Here is a 21,547-nt window from a genome sequence, read left to right on the forward strand (position 1 = left end):
AGGTGGAAGCCGGGACAGGCAGCGTGGCAGGAATACCAGGACAGGGTCTGAGCATGCCCTGGGGGCCGGAGCAACCGTGCAGGTGCCACCCTCGCCGGGCGCTGCCTCTCTATTACAGAGATGCTGTACTGTCGCTTTTGAAAAGGAAAGAACAAATAGTCCATTCCTTAAGCATAATTGGAAGTGTGTTTTTTTTTTTCCCTATTCAATGTTTCTAATTCTTATCTACTATAATATATGCTGGATGGCAGCTTCATTTAATTGGCCTTGCGGCAACTGATTCAAGCAAGCACTTTAATTAGGTAATTATTTTGTTACGCAAGGGGGTGTCTCGTGTGCCAAAGAGAAGCCAGGATTTTCACTTTGTGCTCGCTAAAATCCAGACCTGCTTTCAAATGGAAGCGGTAAAGTGATAAGTAATAAAAACTCGGGACTTCAGCCTCGTGCAAGCAAGCAGCTTGCTGCCCCATGGATCTTCTCTAGCGTAACTTAGTTATCTGCATGTGGGATGTTTGTAAGAGAGCCTCAAAAGGAAAATCACCTTTTGTAAAGGAAAATAATGGTTAAGAACACATTTGCAATAACCAGTGTTTTCAAAATTTGTGCCGATAGCAGTATACAAGCATATTTTTTGAAGCAATTGGCAGTCTCTGCTCTGTGCCTGGTGAGGCTGGGAAGATCTTTTCTGAGATTCCCACTATTTTTTCTACGTGGGAGCACAGAGATTTGGGTATCACTGGAAGCCAGCAGAGTTTGTTTTCTCTCTTGGCTCTGAACTCACCCCTGGAAACGTCATTCTTCAAAACGGTGGGTCTGCTCCACTGTCTCTCTCCCAGGTAGAAAACCTTTTGGGTTATTTCCCTTGGTTTCATCCTGCACTTTCACCATCTCAAGCAGCCTCTGCCTTTTTACAGGCTTGCAAAACTTTTGTTGCTTGTGGTATCTCTCAACAAAGCCCAGACAGTAAATTAGTCACCATCCTTTCTGATAACATCTGCCATGTCTTTTTTCTTACAAGTCAGCTGTTTCCAAAAATCTTTTTTTTAAGTTTACAGCAATAAAAACATAGTGCAGTCCTGCAAGATTCATTCTTAAATGAAAAGTTAACCATTTTACCTGACTATAGATCTGAAGAGATTTCCCAATCTCTTATTTTGTCTATGTCCAAAACCATTGTCCTCTAATTTGTCCCGTGAGCGCTTGTTGTTATTAGAACCCTCCACATCTACCTGCTTGGCACATTTTTTCATGCTTTTAATTTACTCATAAGGACAGCAACACTTGCAGGACATTGCAGAGCACTGGAGGAGGCTATGAGAGCCATCACCCTAAGTGCTGTGCAGTAAGGCTCATACCTGAGATATTGCATAAAGAACTTGAACCTGAAGTTGATCCAAAGCTGGCATTAATGTCCCAGAGTCCTGTAATTCAGACCCAGGGACAGAGATAAATTAGGCATTGCAAACTGGCAAATTCCAACAGATTTACCAGTTCTCAGTTAAGATTTATATAAAACACAGGATTTGGGGTACTGAACTGAACGATCAGTCTGTCATTCCGTGAGCCCTCCAAAAAGCAGCAACTAATAACTTCTAATTCAGTAGAAGGCAAAAATAGCACAGCTGTCCAAGAGACTTCAGGTTTATGCCTTAGAATGTCATTTCCTTCCACTCCCTGCAGGAATTAGCTAACACTAGTGTTTGCTTTCTCTGTAAAGCTAGAGAGCATAAGCCCTTTTGGTTGATCTTCAGAAAAAGCCCTAAATCCACTGAAATGAAAAATAAATTCCAGCAGCTTTTGCTCTACCAATTGGGAACTACAAGATTTATTCATCGCCATTCATAATGTGCTTCTCCTTGAGATTTTCAGATGCTGAGCAGGACCCAGAAACACAGGAGAAGGTATTTAGGAGGACACATGGCTGAGTCTTATAGAAAACACATTCAGAAAGCCAAGACCCTGAAGGTGATACCCGTTATTTTATCTCTTTAGGAATGCTCTGGTGGAAGAGGGATATCTCCATGTGAAATGGCAGGGGCAACCACCTCCAATCTATTTCAGAGGGTCTTGCAGACTCTGGAGTTGCAGTAGGAAACTACCATAATAGCGCTCAGCATTCTCCATAGCTCTCAATATTTCAAAGCCTCTGTACAGAAGTTGGTTTCCACTGTGGGTATATGATGAGTTTGGATAGGCTTCTTGGATCAGCAAAATCTTGATGGGATGCAAACCGCAGGCTCTGGAAGAGATTGCTCTTCTCAGCTCTACCTGTTAGTGGTACTTTTTGAGACTGGGATCTGTGAGGCTGTAGGCTTTGCTAAAATCATTTTCAACTGTGTTTCTAAACTTAAGCTAGAACACAAAAGCCCATGGATCATTTTTCTTGGTGTTTCCACAAGATTTTACTTACGAGCAAATAAAAATGAAGATAAATATTTGATGTTCATGCATTGTTTTGACTTTCTCCCTGCACTGGGAAATAATTTTGTACATGTTATTTGTGTCACTTTTTGAAATCTTGCAGACCCCTCAGTGGTAAAAATACACCCACCCACACACCTTACAGAACATTCTCAGCTTTTCAGCTCATAACACCCTGTGGACTTCCTTAAGAGTGTGCATTCAGACTTGAAGGCAGCAATATTCACACCATACCTAGAGAAATGCTTTCAGCACTCAGATTTGCAATGGTGTGGAGCGGCATTGGGCAGAGAGCACTCTGTCTTCTGGCGATGTTCTTGGATGCTTGATCCACTTCCAAACAGTTGCTCACATCCATCCGTTTTCAGACCTTTCTTTAGTTACTACTCATAAACCAGAGTTTTCCCTCACTCACACATCTGCATGTTCCAGAAATAGCCCTTCTTCAGCAAGCAAAAGTCTGTTGTGCCTGAATGGATGTAAAACATCTTTCTGGTCTGGTAGTGCTTCAAGACCGAAGGCGGTGTCAGGACAAAGCAAAGCAAGGTCATTAAAGGAGATGTAAGTCAAGGCAATAAACAGTATTTGGACTGAAGCATGCAAAACCTGGCCAGTGTTTATTCACAAAAAACTAAAGCACTCAGAGTTTTTACAGTAGCTCCTGGTCTTCACAGACAATACTTATCTGAACACCCTCCTCCCCTCAACTTATTACTTTGTCCTCCAAACATTTCTTTGAAATACCATGTCTGTTTTTAGCCTGCCCCCCTCCCCCCCCCCAACACATGGCAATTCCACCTGGCCTTTTCTTATGCTCTGAAGCAAATGCAATATGCTGGGTTGTTCCTAGAGCCAGCTTGTCTTGCTTCCTTCCATTGCGTTTTGTAGCACTTCAGTGAGACTATGGCCTCTCCCTCACTCTGTTAGTCTCTCTCAAGCATTCACAATACTTCCCCATCCTTTTTTTTGCTGGTCTATTTATAAGCTTCCACCAGATAATGAGGTTATAGAAACAGCCAACAAGGACAAATCATGTCAAATCAGTCTAATTTCCTTATCTAACAAAGTAACTGGCTGGCTGGCAGGCAGCCATCCATGTGATGAGTCTTGATTTTAGTAAAGGGTGGGACACTGTCATATGTGGCACTGTTGTAAACAAACTGGGGAAATATGATCTACCAGGTGATCCAGAGGAAAGAGGTTGAGCAAATGGGCAAAAGAGGAGTTTGCAGGGGCTTGTTCTCAAACAGACCTGCCAAGGTCCATCTTCAGTCCAAGCTCTATTTAATATTTTAATGAGTGCTTAAGGAAAGGGGGTAGAAAGTATGCTGAGGACACTGAGCTGTGAGAGACTAAGCACTCTGACAGAACCAGAACTTAAAATGATCTTGACCAGCTGGAAAAAAGGGTTGTAGTAAATACATGGAAGCTCTAGAGAAAGAGACCTACATTTAAGAAAGCCAGTGTGGCAGAAGAGGGCTAGTGGGGGAAAAAGAAAGACACAAGCAATTTGGGGATATATAAACAGGAGTCATGTGTGGGTGTCTCTATTCCATGTCCACATTACTGGAAAAATGAAAACAAACTGGAGAGAGTCCAAATACAAACAATTAAAATGGTTACAGATTTAGAAAGACTGATTTATGAGGAAAGGCTTGTTTTGTTGGGGGGAAGCAGGAAAAGGAAACATGGGGATTAATTGCATAGGAAAGCTGTAGAATCTCCACCTTTAGAGGGTTACTCAAACAGCTGTCATGGAGGGCTTGATCTAGATCTCCTGCTTCCTCAGAGGAAAGGGTGTCCATTTTGAGATACCTTTGAGTGAAATGAGATTCTCCATATGACCTAGAGCTAAACTGTGGAACTCACTGCTGCAAGAGACTGCAGGTGAAAAAGATTTAGAGAGACTTACCAGATTCATGGAAACAAAAAAATTCGTGAAAGCTGTTGAACATGAAGATGCCATAACTCGATCAGGAAGTCTCAAGGTAGTAATGCACCATTACGTAATTCCCACGTTCCTTTATTCTTTCCAAGATGGCTAGGAGGCTGCTGTTGATGAGAGGATACCAGGTTAGAGGGACCTTTGAGATCATCCAGTAAATCCATTTCCATGTTTTAATATATATTGATCTCTTCAGATTGTTTCCAGCCTTACATTTCTATGATTTCTATTAGCTTACAGGTGGACATTTAATGGAAATACTGCAAGTGGACATATAGCAGGATCCTACACTCCCTGTATAAAAGCTTCTCAGATTATTCTAGGAAATCTAACCTGGCTTGTCCAAGCCCCTAATTTTCTGGTATCAGCTGCCATAAAGAAATATGGAAGAGAAAGATCAGTGCAAGCAACATAAATGCTCCTGAGTGGTTCTCACATTGCTAACCAGTGCATGGGCTGGCAGAATAATCCTGAGTGCTAGACCCACCACAGCCTATATCCTGTGCTCATAGCTTCTAAATCAGGTAGACCTCCCTCAGAGCATGTGTATGCTCAGAGATAGTTGAAGCTCTCTCCTCCTTTACAAAAAGTAGATTTCTTTCTCTTCACTTCAACTTTTTTAGGAAGTTGGCAATCTACCTACCTGTCTTTATCTGAAGGGTAAGTCATAACCCCCTGCCCCTTGTTTGTCTTGCTTTGGTAACGTTCAGAGATCATGGTTTGGAGATGAAGCGAGCCACAGGTCTACGAAATGGGCGAATGTTTTGTCAAGGTGTTGCATGAAACTTGCTTAGCTTTTGCTTGCAAAATGCCCTGCAAAAAAGTACAAAAAAAGTATTGTAGAAATGCAAGACTTAGAAAATTGATGACTTAAGTTCTTAAAATAGTTCTGCTCCTAGCTGTAGGCACTCTGTTGGTAATGTCCAAATCCCATTTGTTTCCAGAACTGAGTTTCTTGAAGAATGAATGATAAAAAAGTTAGTGGGACTTGGAGCTTTAAGTGAGTTCAGAAGTGAATGGAAATAAGACAAAGATATATCCCATCTTAATATAGTGAGCTGAGTACTTCAAATGTTTTTAAGAAACACTTAGCCAAACAGAATTTTATACATAACAAGTAGATCCTGTTTCTACTACACTTCCCCAAAGAAAATAAAGACAGCTTTGGCAAGCATTGCTAAAATAATAATGTTCAGGCATTAGCCTCACTGGTCAGGCTATACCCTGTTCTGGGTAGTTAAGTACTGAGAATATCTTATGGAGTAATTTCAGTAGGTTATGGTAGTCTTCTGTGTTATTGCAATGACCAAAAAAAGTAAGACTATGCTTATAGAAGAATCAGGTGCAGCCTATTTTCAACTGGAGAATAACTGAGCAGGTTCATTTGCTTGTTTTTAGGACATTTTGTATAATAAGAAAGCAACCTAGCAGCTGCTAGAGAGATCATGGACCTCTTTTTCACTACCTGAAAGGCTGAGGTATCAGGTAAAACTGGGTAAAGCCAATGCAAAGTGGTTGCAAACCCCATCAGGTGGACTGGATAATCTTGAGTTAGCAGACTTTAGAGTCACTTTGTGCCAGCAAGAAAGGATGTTTTGAATGAAAACACTTGAGCAACTTGAAACGTGCCTGTTTATATGCTCCAGCGATGGAGAACTCGGACCTCCCTTGAATAACATAAAAAGAGGTTTTGAAAAGAAGGCAGCTAGGTATTTCACCCTTGAGCACCTGCCTCACTGCACGATGCACTTACAGAGAAGCCTCTAGCTTTGTAAACAGAATGACAGCTCTTAAGGTAGGATCTGAACTCCTGCTGGAAGGCACCCAGACCCTTCCAGAAGTTCAACAACTGGATTTTATGTCAACCCAGTATTTGTCCCTTATGCAATGTGGCAGCAACACTATTTAAACAGCCCAGCCTGCAACCTCTGCTCTCCCAATGCTGTTCATCTTACATAGGGCAAAAGCAGCCCTCTTCATCCCAAGCCCTTTCATCTCCTCCTCCCCATTTACTGTCACGCCATCTGCTCTGTCTGCACAGGAAATATAAGTGAGGTTCAGTAGGTGCTTAGGCAGAGCTTCGATGGTGACACCCCTTCTCAAAGTCCTTTTACCCTCTTCCCTCTGGGGGCTCATTTACACCTTAGCTTTGCTGGTTGCTTTCCCTTCAGACAAGCTACCACTGTAAAATACAGCAGTCAGTGAAACAATCCAATTAAAAACAGCTTTCCAAAAACCAGAAGCTGGGCGAGGGGGTGGAGGAGGAGGGGAAGAGGGGGTGGAGTGGGGGAGAAGGGACAAATGTCAAGAAAACTCCATTGCATGACATTTTCAGCTGAGATACTTTAATCTAAAGTACCCAAAGACTGATCATTTCTGCATGAGTAGAGCTAGGTAAAATAACCAGGACAGAGAGATGTATTTCATCATCTCTTTTGCTGTTTCTAAAGGCTTCTTCATTTTGGCAAAGCTGTGAGAAGTTCTGCCTTTTTCTTTTCAACTATTATTCTGCATTTGTTGCTCCAGCTGTTTCCTTTGACATCTCCAAGAGGTTTCCAGTTTTGGACAGAGGCATTAACTCCCTTGCTTGCTCTTAGCCAGGCAAGAAACTGATTTCTAGTGCCTGAGCAAAAACAGGCACCAGGAGTTAATAGAGTCCAAAACCCATCCAGCAGACAGGGCCAAAGGCAGGACTGGAGAGATGCTACAACATACATCCAAGGGGCTCCTCCAGGAGACAAACTACTTACTGCACAGGTCCAAGGTCCATCCAGGAGGCAGGGTCAGAGGCAAGGCTAGAGACAGGTACATTTACAACATCCCTCAGGGAAAGAGTGAGCCTCCAGGCCTGGGCTTAAATGGAGCTCCTTGACCCACAGGTGGTGAGTGAGTGGAGGTCCAGGTGAGACTGGTCAGGGCAGTTAAGGTCTATTAGTGCCCTCAGGGCCCTGGCAGACACGTTGTTTTTTGTGGCTCTCAGAGCTGAATCTCTGTCAGGGCTCTGAGCACAGTCTATGGCTGTAGCAAGATTAAATGTTGGAGGGTGGTGTGTTTGCTGAGGAATGGTCTTGATGACCCAGGCATTTTGTTCCAGGCTCTTTTTCAACCTTGTTGCTGTAGCCAGCACTCCAGTCTGATAGCTCTGGACCCATACAAAAGCATTTTGTTTTATTTTTTGCACAGGATCCATGCATGTGATCTGTGCTCCCATTTTTTCTCGATCCTCAGTGGGTACAGCAGAAGCTGCACTAGACCAAAAAAGATGGTCCCCAGTTCAGTGTCATGCAAGTGACATGGAATATCTGCAAGATATCAACACCTTGCTGGCTTGCTTGCTTGCAGCCAGGTTCTTGGCAACAAGGATGAGGGAAAACTAAGTTTTGGAGTCTCCTCAGCTGTTGGGAACAGGTGTGTAGCTCTCCAGCTAGCTACAGGACCAGGAGAGGGAAGATATAGGTGACCTCTTCTCCAGGTACTGTATCCAGTGAGGTCTCTATTTTTGTCTACCCTGAGGGTATTTCCCACACTATTTTCCATTCAGCTAAGTATCCTGCCTAGGGCTGTTTGTTTAAAAAAAAAAAAAAAAAAAAAAAAAGCCTGAATTCATCAAAAGTCACTCTCTCATCCTCCTCCATCCCTGGCAATTGGTTGTTTTTCATTGCTATTGCAATTACTATGAGGGAAACTCCAGGGCTCTTGGAATGACACAAAGCAACAGATGACAGTGAGGCTTTGGAGACTGATCAGTCTAATCTAGCATGGTAATTTTGCACTCTGAATACGTGTCAGCACGGAGGTGTGTAACAGCACCCCTACAAACCTGCTAATTTTCACTACAAAAACTGGTTTTTTTTTTCAGGTGAGGGATTACTATAAATAAGGGAGCAGAGAAATTTGCCTTTTCTCACCAGAAATGCTGCATGGGTATGACAACAATGGATGTGCATACGATAGGGCTGGGATGCTGAGAGATGGTGGCTTCCTAGTGAAGAAGAACCACTGAGACTTCAGGGCTACAAATGAGTTTGAAATGTGGGTGAGGGGATACATACCTGAAAGCAAGCAACCCTGCATTCTTAAACACAAAATAGACCACAACACTGTATTGCACATGATGCACCTTTTTCTTCTAAGTGGCCCATTATGTGCAGAAAAGGTTGCTTGTACAAACCTTTCCTTTGACAGGAATGGTAACAGAGGGAATGGAAGTTTTCCTGGAGGTTCATTTCCTCTTCTGTCCCACTGGGTCCAGCTGCTTCTTCCAAACAGCATAAACTTTGTACTGTTGACATTTTTTGACTCAACTTCTGGCGTAAATGGTATTGGTTTATTAAACAATCTTGACTCATTTCAATTACTCTTTTGCCCACAGTGCTGGTGGCATATGTGATGACTAGATGCTGATTAAATTAGAACCCATGCCCCTCTGAAAGATACTCCCCATAAAATGCCTTTCTGTTTTTTAAATAATAAAAACATCTTCTCTTTAATTCATATTCACAGGATAGATCTCTTTGGGTTGTATATTAATATTCATATGATAAACTGCATAGCTGAAGAAGGAGATTGAAGTTGGGTCTCTTAAAGAAGTAAGAGTAATGACTACAGTAAAATCTTCAAAAATGCCACTATTCCCCCAAACAGTAAGTATTGTTACTGTACATGTATTGATGCTAAGCAAGAGGACAATATCAAATGAGTAAGTGCTGTCGTTTAGACAGTAATATCCACAGGAGGGGTTTGAACATGTGCACAGAGATCAGCCTTGTGCGAGGATAACCATGTTACCAGTCACTTTAGGGGGGTTGTGGCATCATCGGGGAGAGAAGGGCATTGCCGTGGGTACCAGCGAGGAAATGTATGTGGATGGGATTGTGCTACGAGATGAAACACTGAGCATTTCAACTGCTGGAGGCTACTGAAATTAACTGATCGAACGGGAGCCTTGTTTAGTGACTTACAGCTATTTTCACTGCTTCTCCCCACGAGGTAGTTTCTCTGTGGCAAATCAGATATCCAGAAACAAAGCTAAGATGCTTTCGGCCCCTATGATAAGGCTCTGTATAGGATGGCATGCTGTATTCCAACTAAGAGCCACTCTCAGTCAGGGAACATGGTGTACATCACTTCTATCTTCCTCACTAAATTCGGGACCCCAAGCCTTAAGGCCAAGATACATGTTCAGTTTGCTGACACCTGCAGTGGTTTAAGGTTTAAGTCGTGCACTATTCCTAAAGGGATACCAAAATCAGACCAGAATTAGTTACTGCATTAAATAACATCCAACAGACCAAAGTGATGTTTAAAGGCATTCAGGTTGCTCTACTGTTTTGTCTCTCTGTTATTTCCCCCAACCCTAGTTTTCTGAGGTAGTGAGGAAAAGTAATAAAATAGAAGAATCACCATGGATTAAAAATCAGTTCAGCCCTCTCTGTGACAACACTCCTGGAAGGTCGTGACTCTAATTTCTGTATTTCCATGTGCATATCCGTGGCTTGCCTGTAAAACAACTACCGACTGCTGCTGTCATTTGCAGCAGCTGCCTAGAGCATATATCCACGTGCGGGAAATAAGGAGCAGTTTAGCGCCCGTTTTCCTCCGATTGCCCCTTTTCACTCCCTCATTGCCTGCCCCTACTTTGGCAGCCTTCAGATCTCTGAATCTGGAGCTCCCAGATCACATCACGGTGCACATCTCAACCTAACTGAGCTTGCTTCGTCCCTCCTCTCTTCCAGGCCATGGTGTCCGTGGGAGAGAAGCTCAGGCTGGAGGAGGGCTGTGGAGCAACTTGGTCGCGTTCCAGCCTCGATGACCAGAGTGTGAGGGCCTGAAGGGCACTGTGAATCGTAACCAGTTATCTGAGGAGTTATTTTAAAGAACAGGTACTTTTAGAAGACCGAGTTTTCTGGAATGAGGGTTATACACCTGAAAATAAGGCCTACAAGCACTGCATAGCATTTTTAGGTGGCAGAACAGCTGGATATACAAACCATCTATTTCCACAACTTCACTCATTCGGATTTAATTTAAAATTAAACTAATTTTCCACTTGCTAGGCTGGCAAAATCTGGTTTGGGAATAAAGACCGTGTTGTGTTTTTTTACCTTTGTGGAGATATTGTTTGTGCTCCTGTCATGAACTCCTCTTTAAATAGATTGATGTCTAGGAGACAGTATGTGGCAAACACATGGGTGTTAAACCTGTCCAGACCTCTGCAATTGTTTTTCAATGAATTTCAGATCTCTCCTCAGGATTTTGACGAATACATTGATCACTGAACCCAAACATGAATATATTTCCTATATTACCTTGCATAAAGATGTGGTTTTAGTAATGGTCTCTGAACATATGTTTATTTCCTCTGTGACCACTTCAGCTACATTAGCAGCCTGCTGAAACTTGTATCTCTCTTCCCTGCTTGTTTTTCTCTGAGAGTTCACAATATACAACTTTTTTTTACCCCTTTTCCAGATTCCTGTTGACTTTGGTGGGTTCAGAATGGCACCCGTCCCACTGACCCACTGGAAAGGAGGCAGAGGAACAGTGTCCCTTTCTTACAACATTGAAGGCAATTAAAAACTCTCTGAAAAATACCTGAGTTCATTATTACATAAAAAGACTGTGTCACACTCTTTGATCTCATCAGACACTAAAAATGAGTCTTCTTGGCTAGAAACATGTTTAATGGCCAGTGTCTTTCCTAGCGCATGGGACAATTAATTCTTTGCTGTGAATGTCATATTCGGATCTAATAAAAGATGGTGCCAACTGCTACGAAAGGCATGATCCTGGGAATCACCATCCAGCAAATGGAACTGCCTGTCTGAAGATGGGCTGGTGGTCTCAGGTTAATAAATTTCAGGCATGAAGCCATGATTTTTTCTAACTTATATTTTAGCTAACCCCTTCTTTAAAGCATATTAATATTTCTAGTTCTCTGTGGAAGAAGAGAAAATGTTACTGACGTCTTATTTCCACTGACAATGGCGTTACCTAAGAGCTTCCCAGCTAATTTTTACTATGTAGGACCAGTGTCTGTACTTAGCTTTTTGACAATGTCCCCGACATTTTCTTTGCTAATTTGGTACTTCAGTGAAAAAAAGGCATTTGCTGGCTCACCCCATCAGTCTTGACACTGTTTTATTATATTCAGAGGTGAACTGTCCATTTAAATTAAGCAGCTGCAACAATTTTTTCTTGAGTCTGTCAAGCGGGCACATGAAAGAAGACAATCTTTCAAAAGCAAGGTACCGTGGTTCTTTAAAATAGCTCCTGTCTCTTCGAAGATCATTATATCCCGAAACTTTTCTTTGAAGACTATCTTCTTGAACAACATCAATTGCAAGAGGGTAAAACTCAGCACTTTCAATACCACACAAGAGGTATTGTAGGATGAATAGAATTAAGTTTGGTTAATTTGCTCTGTCTCAACAAATGCCAGCTTTTCAAAAACCTCACTTTAGAGTTATTTCACATTTTCTTTTTATGCCCTTGTCTTCATTCTGTGTATGTCCTTAATCCTTTAATACTTCTTCTTATCTTTACATGTTTGTTCAGAATCCTTAATGTTTGGTAGAGCCCTTTTTCAATCAAGTTTTAAACTTGTCAAGGAACAGTAAATAAGCATAGTATTACAGATTAGATAAAAAGGTTATTAAAGTCACCTCAATGCAATCCATATTAATACCTGAACTGTCATGAGGCTTCATACCACTGCAGCTTGGAGGGGATCTAAAATGTCTTAATCCCTAAAATATAGCATAGTAAGAAAGATGTTACATTTTGACTTTTAGGCCTGCAGCATGTGCATAAAACTAAAGCTCTCCAAGGGCAGACTGAGGCCCATTCATGCAAAGGAAGAAATGAAATTAAAATAAGGCAACTTGAATTCCTGTGGGACTTTCTGTCTATTTCCTAAGTATTTGCCTGTATGGATTTATTTTGTTGTTGCTGATGCTCTTAAATCAGTCGGGATTTGTATCTACAAAACTACTTTTAAAGAACCTGGGACGGGGAAAAGGTGAACTTTATTATAAGTTCACAGGAAATACTATATTCATAAAACGGCTGCTCTTTACAGCTTCTGTTGAAACATCCCCATTTCTCCAAGTCATCTGAATATTTTCTGTTTAGAAAATATTTCCACTTGTGTTTTAGTGCTGGAAATTTCTCCAGCTTTATGACTTCTACAAAGGCATCTTATGTTCATTACTGTCTCCATAAAAACTAGCGATTTGGTAGAAGCCATGCACTTTATGAGCTGTCATGGGATATGCAGCATATTATGTTTAGGCTGGGAAGAGGGAGATGACAAACATCATAAAGTTCTCCATCTTCTCAGCTAATTTCAATCTGGTGCCTTCCTTTCAGTTCGAAATGTTAAGTGATCTATTTCTCTGCACAGCAGAATACATTAGCTGTCTATTTTCCCAGACTTTGGCTACAGTAAGTGAGTGATGTGACTCACCTGACGCCCCCTGAGGAGCAATATGAGCTATGGGGTGAGGGAAGCTCTGTAGCTCTTTGCCCTTCTCGTCAGCAGCAGGAGACAGAAAGGGGACCAAAGCCATTCTTCATGTTTTTATGCACACTTGAAAGTCTTTTAAGGAAGGAAATATTAGTGCTGCCATATAGAGTGGTAGAGTTACTAGGATAACAGCAAGTGCAGGCGTTGTATACAAGCAGAGAAGGCTGCAACAAGAGGAATCGGACCTGGCTGAGAAACATCCTGAGCTTTGCCAAAAAGGAAAAACTCTGTTAAGCAGGGCTTTTCAGAGAAGATCAGGACCAGGCTGGATCTGCAGAGGACCATGAAGAATGGAGCAATGGTACTGGTTAGCGCACAGGGCAAATGGAAGTGTCTCCCCTCAAGCTACAAGGCTCCTAAGAGGCGCTGCTGCATGTTGGCTCCCCGGGAGATGTGTTTTAGTTTACTTATGTAAGATTTACCTTAAAACTCCATAAAGTTACCTTAAAACCTCCTGGAAAAAAAAAAAGCTGTTCTGTGAAAAACTCAGTTTCTAGAACACAAAAAAGATTGTTGCTGGGAAAGGATTGAAAACATAAACAAAAGACTCAAAATCCCAAGGGAAAATAAAAACACCTCCCTTTTTTAGCTCGAAAGCCATGAGAGCTTAAGTCTTATGATTTTCACGGGACTGAGGCTAGCAAAGTCATACTGGCTTCTTTGCCTTTTGGGATGTCCCAAAGGTAGGGAGGGCTGCCAGAAGTCCATAGTTATGTCTAGTCTCAGGTCTTTCTGAGAATATTGACCAGATGGATGTCAGGAAGAAAGAAAGCAAGCCTACCAGAGATTCTCCTCCAGCAGTCAGTTCTTATTTAATAGGGAATTTCAGCTGCTCACTCAACACCCGCTGAGAGTTTCCTTGAGTCTGGAAAACATGGTGAGCAAAGAGTCCATCTAATGAAGATGCTGTGACTTGAGCTGTGTCGCAGAAAGAGACAGCAAAATAGCTGGCATTGCCTGAAGGATTTAATGAAACATGAACATGTTTTTTTAATGTGCTGTATGACAGACTATCCTCCCAGGTGCTGGAGAGGCTGTTTCTGCTAAATCGTGGCTGCATATTGTGTATTCAACTGGAGTATTGTAGTGAGTTGGTCATAGCAAAGCCTCCCAGGACCCTAAAGAAACAGAGAGGAGAGTATCCCACAAGAAACTGAATGGTGTCGTGGCCACCTCTTTGCTGGTTCCTGAGTTGAAACAGTTTTAACTGAGCTCTAAAAGCTGCTTTCTCACCCTAGGTAGCAACGTAAGTGTAAGAGACAGCATCTAGTTTCCTGAGAGCCATGAAGACCAGCTTTTGATAAAAGATGCAGACTCTTCTCCACAACAATAGATCCTGAGAGATGTGACCTCCTTGAGGTTTGCCCTGAGCTGAGCAATGCCCACCCTTGGCCTCAGCACAGTCTGGGTTTGGGGGAGGAATTCCACACTTGGGAGGAGAAAAGGAAAGGTCTTTCTAGTTCGCTTTATTGAAGCAGAAGATGCGTAAAGCTGCTCCTGGGTCAGGAACAGGGGAATGCACTGGCTTTGGATCAGAGGGGTAGGGATGTATGTTGGTAAAGAGCATCCTTCTTTGGAGGATCTACTGCTACTGGCATGGAAGTAGGCAATGCTCAGTATGTGCTGCACACATGGCTACCTATGTGCTCTCAAGACAGTGTCATGTAAAAGATAAATGGTGGAGCTGGGTGATATTTGAGTCGAGGATCAGCATTTGACAGGAGAAAAATTGAACCTGGGAGCAGCCCCCAAAGCACGTTCTGTCCCTGACATTCACTAGCTGCACAGTCTCCTGCCTCCTTCACGACACAGTGGAGCACTGACCCGTGTTCCTGTGGTGTGCTGGCATCTAGCACACAAGAGCAGCCGAGGATGCTTTTGTGTCCTGGAAGTGCAGGTTTGTTACAGGTGCATGGAGACAATGAAGAGAGGACAGGAGAGGGGAGGGAAGGGAAAGGAGGAAAGGGAAGGGAAAGGAGAAGGAGGAGAAGGAGAACGAGGACGAGGATGAGGAGGTGAAGGAGGCGAAGGAAGAGGAGAAGAAGAAAGAGAAAGACAAACCCAAAGAGATTAAATCAAGGTCACCACTGAGATTTGGGTCATTTTTTCTAGTCTTTGGATGAACACTGATGTCTAAGACAGTTTTGTCTGAATAAGGCTTGGGGAAGCATTGCACATGAGGGTTTCTGAGAACCAAGGGCTCTTTGCTAGGCCATTTCTTAGTCGGAGAATAGATCAGCCTGCGTGGAGCCAGTTGAGAAACAACCTCTCAGTTATGCGTTCTCTTAAATTAGGTTCTTAGTGCTTCTAATTAGTACTATCATCAGTTGCTTTTCAACGGAGTGTCTTGTTTTGGGAAGTCCCTGATTTGTGACTCAGGTGCCCTCAGCATATGTATATATAAAAACATAAATGTCTATACATGCATCTATATCATATATAATATCATATACACCTCTGTATAGATGTATACATATATACACATCTATGTATACACATATAAATATATACATATACATAACATCATATACAGGTATATATACATATATACGTAAACATCATACTGATATTTGTGGTTAGTGAAAGTATTGTAGCAGCCATGGTGCCAAGGAGGCTGCTTGCTAAGATGTCACAGTCATTCCCAATCACCCTTAAAATGCCAAACTGGATGTTATTTGTACAGGTTCCGGTCATGGCCTGGGATCCCACTGAGCTAGGCACTACACAGGCACAGATGGGACAGAGGGTCCCTCCTTCAGAGAGATGATGACTGCAGGGTGGAGAGTTCACTCTTTCTCCATAACGCTGATAAACTTTGCTGCACAAGCTCTTTGAACGTTAATACCTCCTTTCTATGGCAGGCACATTTGCATGTGCAAGTATTGCAGATATCTTATGGGAATAGGAGCAACAAATAGGTTTGGAATGAAGCTCGTTAGGGAGATGTACATGAATGAATGACCAACCTTGCTGCTTTAAGGCAATGTCATCCCCATATGATAATACAGAAGAAAAAGGAAAATCTCTTGAAATAGAGGAAAGTTGCACTTAAACTCTTTCCTTACGCCTTGCAGCAAATATTCATGAGTTTTTAACATGGACATTATGCTTCAACTAAAGCCTGGGAGTCAGGAAGTAGGTGAGATTTTCAATGAATATTGAGTACAAGAGAGAAAATGTAAAGATGAAATCAGCATCTGTTATACATAGTCAGAAAAAATCTCACATGAAAAGTCTTGAATGTCTGATTGGTTTATCAGAAATGCTGCACCCTGAAGGTGCCTTGCACTCAAATCTCCCTGGGAAGATCATTTGTCCCCATGGGTAAATCACGCTATATTCCTACAACTCTTGCAAGCTGCTGTGGGACAGCGGAGTGTGATGCAGAAGAAATGCCAGATACCGGTGTTCCCTTTTCTGTGGGGCTGTGGGTCAATTCCCTGGATAGCGGTATCTGAAAATTCCCTAAAAATATGCTACCCTGGTTTCAGTGTGATAGAAAGAAAGCTGTGGATCACTTGGCTGGGGAGACGGCTGTGAGAGCGCTTTATTAAACCTGCTTCTGCTCTCTTAGTCACAGTGTACAGACCAGACCGGCACCATCGCCCCCACTTGGGACTCCCTTCACACAGGTCATAAAGATAATGGCAGGGGAGAGCCGGGTCTTAAAAACAGTGGTGTACAGCCTTGGTGTAGAGAGTACGGAGTGGCCTCCAAGAAGTTCCTAAGGGGGTTTGGCTACTTAGGAGATTTCTTTCTTCCCAGGTGGCTGGATGCTTTCAGGCTATGTCACTCATTGCTGGGGTGCCACCCAGCCAGTGCTGACACTGTCCTTGGTTGGACTGACTCAATACGGAGAGCAGAGAGGCGACTTTTCTCTCTCTCAGGATGCGCTTTCCCTGGCAGGATCAGGAGGCAGTGTGAGGATGGAGGTCTGGCACAGCCCATACACTTTCTATGCTCAAACAAGAGGTTTTCCTGGGTCTACATCTTGTCCCACCTTGTATTGTTACACTGCACGTGGTCCCTGCTTTTCCTAAAGTCAGCAAAAGGAGCAGGAATGGTCATGTCTCTAGGATAGTCTGCCCTCAGCTCCAAAACATGCTTCCTACCACATCTATAGTCTCTAGCTTACTAAAATATGAGTTTAGTTTTTAACATCTGGCTTGCCTAACGGATACCCTTAAAGCCTTTTTGCTGTGTAGATAGCAAGTCATGTTAGTCCCATGAGCTACACGTATGGAAAGAAGTCGTTTCTCATACTTCCTCACCTGCTTTCTGTATCCTTAAACCCCGTGGCCTAGACAGAGCAGTGTGGGGGGCTGTGGTGCCCTGGGGTGGGGGTTAGTTGGTAATGGGGTAGAGGTGACTAACTGGTAGTGTCCATGATCTGAGGACATGGGTCAGCTCCACGTCTCTGGAAGGATTTAACAGCCAAATGGCTACTGTGCCGTTGGAGGAAGTGACCTGGGTCCTGGTGAGTGACAGGCTGTTAAGGAGTGAGTGAAAGTATCTTGTCCATGAACCCCGTCATAGTAATATCAAGGTGGATAACCAAGCAGGGGATGCTTGCTCATGCAGGTAGCTACAGCACTAGGTAACTCTGATGGGCTGTGAGCAGAGCTTGTGGTCCAGAAGCTACTTGCACCATTACCACCCCTGTCAGATAAGACTCTGCTGCTCATGTCTATTTTATAGAGTCTTGTTTATTGTTCAGTCCGAGTTTGAATTACAGGTGGTCCGTCTGGAAGAACTGGAAGTGGTCACTAACAGAAATGGCATCTTGTGTGTATCAGTTGTGGCACCAGTACTCTGGGAGGATGGGGCTACCTGTTGTCCCAGTGGCCTGGACAAAGGAGTAGGGGACTGCAGGAATGATGCCACCCCTGGTGGTGGTACTCAAGGGAACTGTGTGTACTGCCCAAGGATTTCTGTGGAGCATTGCTTCAAATGATGTGTCAGACTTTCAGTGGTCGAACCCTGTATTAGGTGCAACCTGGGAGACAGTTGCAACCAAAGTGACTGTGTCCCAGCAAGCAGCATGAAGCCTTACAGAGACAGCACAGGGTACTAGTTCAGGTGGTTCATTTATCTGAACAAACTGTGAAGGTGATTGCTACTCTAGAAAGCACATTGGCTAACCAGTAGAGTGGCATTTTTGAATGGCCAATGACCAAGAATGACATATTTTGTCTGTCACTACATCCTATAGTTGTGCTACTGATTGGAGTTTGCTTATTTTTCTGTATTTGGTTATGTCTGTGTTGTTATACCTGGTAAAAATGTCTTATGCCAGAACACCTGATAGCAACGGCTAGCCAATATTGGGTCCCCAATAGCAAGAGACAGGAACAATGACATCACCCTCTCAGCAACCATAGTCCCAGTATCCCTTGGGCTGATATAGGTTGCCTGTCCTGCAGCTACTCCATCCTCGGTGATTTGTAACATACACAACAGATCAAGGGGTGGAATGTGGCAAGAGCTATAGGACTTTAGTTGTTTGTGAGTTGCAAGTACGAAACTCAAATCCGTTCTTTGGTTTAGTGAATTAGTGAATTCAAAACTGGACACTCACTAACCGATATGGATTTAGAAGAAATTATCCCTGCATTTTGTTGTGCACCTGGATTTATAGATGGTGGTGTAACTGTGGTGAGCTGCAGGCTGGACTATCAATAATCAGTGTGCAAATGCAGAAGTGGTATACTTTTAAGCAGCTTTTTTTTTTTTGATGGCTGAAAATGACATTGTTAAATTAACAGAAATAAGCAGCATTGCAATTTTTGTAGTGATTTGCACTTGTGAAAGGTGAGCATTAAATTCTTCCCAAGGAAAATGAGTTTACTGAACTGGGCCGAAAACATTTTCATCAATAGGGTTTTTTTTGCCCCTAGTGAAAAACTGGGCTTTATATTTAGTAAGGGAAATGTTTTCTTTCCTTTGAATTTCACAGGTTTTGGACAAAAACGTTGGTGGGTTTTTGTCTTGTTAAAACTTTCCAGAAAGTGACATTGTTTACATTTGTTTTCTGCAGGTTCAAATGCATTAGCTGCTGGGTGAAAATTTTATTTGCTTGCTTTAGAAGAGAGGTGAACATTGTGCTAGGTGCTCATATGGCTCCTTCTGATCTGAAAAGTACCACCTAGTGCTCCCAATGAAAGCCAGGATCTGTTCAGTCCCAAATTTCGTGTAGAAGGCTCGGTGGGAGTTAGGTGCCTCAGAAAAGGATTCATAAGAGCTAGCTGTAGCTTGCTGAAAGCCATGGCAGGACAATGTCTATCTTAAAATATGGCAGAATTTAGCTTTCTTATTCAGTAATCCCACAACAGCTCTCTCCACATGGGTCCAGCTGCCCTGAAGCCCTCTGAGCCCCCCTAAAATACAGACCTGGACATGCTCCTATTTTGCAGTGCGGTGGGGAGATGGGGAGATGTCTATGTAACCACAAAGCAGTTAGAAGACTCACTCAGATGTGTTAAATTTCTTCACTGGAGAGAGATCAACCCCATCTTTCCCATCTCCTCGGGGGCTACCTGAGCCACCAGCAGAGGAGCGTCCAGCTTGCTAGGCATGGGAATGCCATAAGCCTTCAGTTGCTCAGCCCATATCACGACTGAAGCACTTCATGGCAAGACTGGACTGGAAGCACAGCTCCATGGGCCTGGGGCTTCTTGCGCTGTGGGACCAATGAAGTCTCCACGTGGAGGCTTTAGAAGCTCGGTTTGGGCCTTTGCGCTAAGATTTCATCCAAGGTTGGGTTTGGCTGTGATTCTGTAGCCCTGTCCGTCTTCATTTGTACACTGGCTCATCCTCCTTTACATCCCTTTGTCTTACCAAGCTAAACCTTAAGAGCAGAGGCCCACGTGCTCTGTCTTGCTGTCGCCATTTACCACAGGCCAAGACTGATGGTCTGAATCCTGGAAAGCACGTTTTGGCAGGGGGCATTTAGAAACTTGATCCCAGAGAAGGTTAAGAGGGGACCTTGATCATGGTCCGTAAGCGCAGATGCGAAAGACTTCTGTCGGCAGGGCAGTTTAACGTAGCAGCAAGCACAACGAGATCTAGCAGCTAGAAGCAGAAGGCAGACCCTGCAGGTAAGAAATGAGGGGCAGATTTTAAAAAATGAGGGTAATTAACCTTTGAAGCACTGTATCTAGCGATGCACCGAATCTTCCATTACTCCCCCACTGGAGTCTTTAAAATAGAAATGTGTCCCTTTCTGTACTAGATGGGAAAAATGCAGGGTTTGTGGCGGCGTCTTAGTTAGCCCTTCATCTACAGAAGTCAAATCTCCGTGCTGCTGTCAGGTTCCTTAAGGCTTTCATGCCAAGGCCTGGGATCTCCAACTCTTTGGGGGATCTGTGTGCGTCAGAAAAGGCATTTGGGTTTGTTTATGTGTTTGGAGTCTGCAGTTTTTGCCAGACAGGGAAGGGGGACACTGGCTTTTGTCTGCAAGGTATAAATCATACAGATACTGAGCAAGAATTATTGTCCATTAGCTTGGTGTTTTGCTCCTCTAGTTTTCGCCTGGAACAAATCCCCCATCACCCCTAAGCCTACCACTGCCTGCGCTCAAGAAAACAGCGAAGAGTAAGTACTCACTTGTCATTGCTGGCTTCTTTGGGCAGGACTGCCAGCGCTGACCGACAGGGTGCACCCATAAATTAATAATATTTGACATAAAATGACTGCACGGGGTCAGGCTGCGTAGCCTGGTACTCTGTGTCCGAGAGGCAGCTTGTAGCACGTTCACAGGGGAGAGAGCATAACAAAATCCCGTACGGCGCCCAGCAACTTGGGCTTGGCTAAAGCAGATCCCCGCTGCCGAGCTGAGCATATCTGATCTTGAGAATGGTTAAAAAACAGATGTTTAGCTCCCTGTTTGAATTGGTCTGGCTCAATCTCCTAGCCCTTGTTTCGCCATGCTTTTCTTGGCCAGGCTATAGAGTTCTGTGTATTTCCCACTGCTGAAGAGCTTTAGACGCTACAATCAAACATCTCTCAATCTTCCTTATGATAAGACTGAACAAGCACTTTAGGTCTCTTGCTGCAGAGAATTTTCTCTGCACTCAGCTCGTTATCTGTGCTCTCTCTTCCCCTCCCCAGCTTTACAACACCCTTTAAGAAATGTGGATACTAGAACTGCGAGCAGTCTTCTAACACCGGTTCGTTTACGCACCTGTGGATTGTCAGGATTTCTCTACTGTCCTAAAATCGTGGGGCAATCTGTTGTCCACTGTCCGAGCAGCCTCTTCAGACGCACAGCCTTCAGAGATCCTGTTAATCTTTGTTTTCAGCAAAATGTACCAGCAGCGACTTTCATTTTCACTTCTAGTTCACTGATCGAAGCATTAAAGGAAGTCACGCCTAGAGATGGTCCCTGTGAAGCTCTGCTGGAAACGTCCCATTTGTCGACTGTTCCACTGTGACAGCTTCCCTCTGAAATCAGTTATTTAGTCCTTAATCCATCCAGTGCATTTTGCTGGCACTGTATAATGCTGTTTCTATGAATAAAATGTCTTCAGTGGGAGATCAAAGTATATATGCCTGTGTAATTTCATTTGTCAACCAAATCCAAATCAGATCTGCCGACAACCTCTGTTTTCTATAAACTATGTTAAATGGGTATTAATCCTGTTCCCGTCTATTTG

At 43.3% G+C, this 21,547-nt stretch overlaps 1 long non-coding RNA gene across 1 annotated transcript; it reads right to left on the reverse strand.

Annotated features, from left to right (window-relative positions):
- Positions 1–2,044: 2,044 nt before the first annotated feature.
- On the reverse strand, positions 2,045–21,186 carry LOC112964166. Its single transcript, XR_003252886.1, has 4 exons — positions 21,076–21,186; positions 5,010–5,179; positions 4,334–4,473; positions 2,045–2,927 (listed from the first exon to the last, which is right to left on the reverse strand). It is a non-coding gene; the product is annotated as an uncharacterized LOC112964166 (long non-coding RNA).
- Positions 21,187–21,547: the final 361 nt, after the last annotated feature.

This window comes from Apteryx rowi, unplaced genomic scaffold, assembly GCF_003343035.1.
Source record: "Apteryx rowi isolate R43461 unplaced genomic scaffold, aptRow1 scaffold_187, whole genome shotgun sequence".
NCBI lineage: Eukaryota > Metazoa > Chordata > Aves > Apterygiformes > Apterygidae > Apteryx > Apteryx rowi.